This window comes from Camelina sativa, chromosome 12 (assembly GCF_030686135.1).
Source record: "Camelina sativa cultivar CO46 ecotype springtype chromosome 12, ASM3068613v1".
NCBI classification, from domain to species: Eukaryota; Viridiplantae; Streptophyta; class Magnoliopsida; order Brassicales; family Brassicaceae; genus Camelina; species Camelina sativa.
In genome coordinates, this window is record NC_141891.1 from 32520173 (window position 1) to 32523858 (window position 3686).

Consider the following 3686-nt stretch of genomic DNA (forward strand, 5'->3'; position numbering starts at 1 on the left):
AAAATACACTTTGGTTGTGATTTTTTGTTCACACTATACGCAAATTTAGATTATTAAAAACAAAATCAGGGTGTATAGTTATAAAGAAATCAATATAATGGATTATTAATCACTTACCCTTGCAACGGAGTTTTCACAACCTTCAGCTTCTTGTCTTTGTAACATGCAAGAAAAATATCAAACAAAGTTTATGTTACAAGAATCCATCAGCTTATTTTACAAATAGAATAGTGCGTGAGCTTAGTAACCTTGTGCGTGAGCTTAATTTGATTCTCTTCCATTTCAGCCATACACTTGTGCTTAACTTGGAAACAAGCTAATTTGGTCTTAGTCATATTTCAGCCCATTGCCCTTATTCGACCGGGATTATCAGGTCCTAACAGTTGGCTAAGTGTATCTTGTCCTTCATTTGTTGCAACTGATGGATGATCAAAATTAACAAGTTCAGCTGCATTTTTCTGCAAATTTAGTCATTTACATGTAAAAACAGTATAAATTAAACGTATTTTTTTGTCCCAAATTCACGAGGTACATAAATTATAACTTACACTTTTTTTCAGCTGCATTTGTATTCACGGGTGTCCCATCCTTTCTAGTACGCGATTTCTCCCACACCTTGAGTCTTAAGACTTCAAAATGATCTGAACTTTCTTGTTTCTAAACAAATAAACAATATATAAATCAAAATACTTTTTAACTGCTGAGAATTGACAACGTAATTGCATTAAGCTTACCAATTCTTCAGCTAGTCTAACCAATCCTTTGCGACTACAAGTGTGTGGAATCTGTTTGCGCCTCCTTTCCTTATAGGCATCGCTTAGAACCTAACACATGATTGTAGATATGTCATATTATATCCAAAAAACAAACATAAAACTTACTTACTTAAAAAATAATACCGTAAACTCATTGCTAGTTTTGCTCTTCACAAATTTACGCCAACAAGTTGGATTAACATTCTTAGGTCGCATATTTATCCTTCGTTGGTTAGTGTGAGCTTCCCTAATTTTCCTAACCAGTCGTGACTTTGATGACCTCCACAAACCCCCCATCTGTTTAAGCACGACAGTCTTTTGGTAATCTTTGTCTAATTCAAACCTTACTTGTAATCAATCACATTTTAAGAATCAACATTTAAACCAGCTATTAAGTAAGTAGATGTCAAAGTAGAGAAAAGTTTACCTGGATAGATTTCCAAAGCACTGTCTTGACATCCTCAGTAATTTTTGATCATTTTTCAACTGTTACAGGAACATGTTCTCTTACCAATGGACCCAGATATGATGACAACTTAACTGACCCAGGACCATAATTTTCTCCCATGAAAGTGAAGTCTACATGTACTCTGCTATTTGGATCCTTGGCGATGTCTTTCATCCTTGTTGATCCTCGCTTTCTATTACGTGTAGGCTGCTCTTCTAAAGGCTGCTCTTCTGGTAATTGCTCTCCTATAGACTGCTCTCCTATAGGCTGCTCTCATATAGGCTGCTCTCCTATTGGCTGCTCTCCTAAAGGATGCTCTCCTATAGGCTGCTCTCCTATAGGCTGCTCAGGTTGTGGAAGCACCGTACACATGAATTCTGGCTCATCGGAGTTCTTTTTCTTTTTTCTGATCCCTACATTCTTCTTCTTTGGTCCCATGTCAATTCACCTGAAAATAAACAATTACCAGTCATGAGACATAGCAAATAAAAAATTACCAAGCAGTCATCAGACATAACAAACAAACACAACTACAAATCAAACAATTATCAAGCAGTCATTAGATATAGCAAATAAAATAATTAGAAGAATGTAAATGACTAACAAACTCCATTTCAGACATATATGCCTTCACAATCATTTCGGGCATTTTCAGATTCATCCATGTGAACATCCATGTCCACATTTAACGGTAATGGTCCAGTGTCTCCAATTCCATCATCCAAATCTTTCTTATATCTTCTTGAAGGACCTCACATAACAACATGCCAACTTCATTCTGCGTCTTCCCTTAAGTAAAACACATGCTTTGCTTGCGAGGCTAATATATATGGATCTCTTAAAAAGGAGACTATGATTCAAATTAACTAGTGTGAAACCATCTTCCATCTTAACTCCATTACCCATTACTGCCCATTGACACCGGAAAAGAGGAACATAAAAAACATTATAATCTAACAGTATGATGTCTATCACTCGGCCGTAGTAGGATACCAAATCAACCACTTGTGAAGTGTCTTTCGCACTAGCCCTACAGACTGACGTCGCCTCATTAAAAACCCCACTATTCTGATTTTTCCTATCAACTGATCTTGTAAGAAACCGTTGACAAATCACTATGTAACCCGTATATGACCGTGCAATGGAATGTGGACCATAAGCCAACAATTTTAGAACTACTCCATGGCTGTCTGAATCAAGTGGTATCTACGACAAATAAAAAAAAAATAAAAAATCAGACACCTACAAACATAAACATAAAATAACAGCAGAAAGTAGTAGAATTGATGTAACTTGCCTGTTGTTTTAACGAAGACGCAAAATCCTCAGTGTGCGTAGCCCATAAAACTGATGCATCATGTCGGCATCTTCCATTTGTGTCTTGTAGATGCTGAAGATGCTCACTTGTACAAAATTAATAAAAATAAGTTTCATGAGAGACTGTAAAATATGCTTACTCGATATAAGGTTCAGCCACAACCATATTTTGGATGACAGCAAGATGAGCTATTTTCTTATCCATTTCTGAAAGAGTTATAGAAGTTCCAGCAGATATAGGACGACCCTCTAGAATAGAACTATTATCATAGTTAGTGTTTTTATCTAGCTTTTCTTGTACGTTTGTAGACTTCTTTAAGAATTCACAACAAAACTGAATGCATTCTTCGGCTAGATAACACTCAGCAGTACACCCTCTGGTCTTGCAGGATTTCTCGTAAAGTCTTTGAGCACTTTCATATACCTATGAAATGTTTGAAGACTTATAGGTTAGAAATGAAAAAAAAATGAAAATATTACCACATAACCAAAAAAGGGATAATGTATACCTCTCAAAAGGGTACATCCATCTAAAATGGACTGGTCCACCTAACCGAGCTTCCCTTCCTAGATGAACCGTCAAGTGCACCATGGTATCAAAGAAACTTGGCGGAAAAAATCTTTCAAGCATGCATATCGTTTCAAAAATCTTAGCTTCCATTACCAAAATCTGCTTTCTATCAATTACTTGCTGACACAAGTGGTTGTAGAATGCACATAAGCGTACAATTTCTAGCCTAGGACCTTTTGGCAACAAACCTTTAAGTGCAATCGGAAGGAGTTGCTACATTAACACGTGATAGTCGTGTGATTTTAGACCTGTTACTTTGCAGTCGTCTAAAGATACGCCTCTCATTATGTTTGAACAATAGCTATCTGGTCCTTTGAAATCAACAAGAAGACAACATAATATTTTTTTCTCTTTCTTCGATAAAGACCAAGGAGCTGTAGGTAGATATGTTCTTTTCCCTTGAGTCCTAGGGTGCAAATCCTTCCTAATACCAAGATACTCCAAATCTTTACGAGCATTTAGAGAGAATACTTGCAGCCACATTCCTTTCTACATGCATAACATCTTAGTTATGCCTCACAGGAAGATCCTAAGAAATACACAGAACAAATACAATAGGTAACTATAAGGTTCAACAAAGTTCAATGGATAAAAT

At 36.3% G+C, this 3686-nt stretch overlaps 2 pseudogenes; both read right to left on the reverse strand.

Moving 5' to 3' along the window:
- Positions 1–206: 206 nt before the first annotated feature.
- On the reverse strand, positions 207–1641 carry LOC147932909 (uncharacterized; annotated as a pseudogene).
- A 176-nt stretch (positions 1642–1817) lies between these two features.
- LOC147932910 (uncharacterized) lies at positions 1818–2725 on the reverse strand (annotated as a pseudogene).
- Positions 2726–3686: the final 961 nt, after the last annotated feature.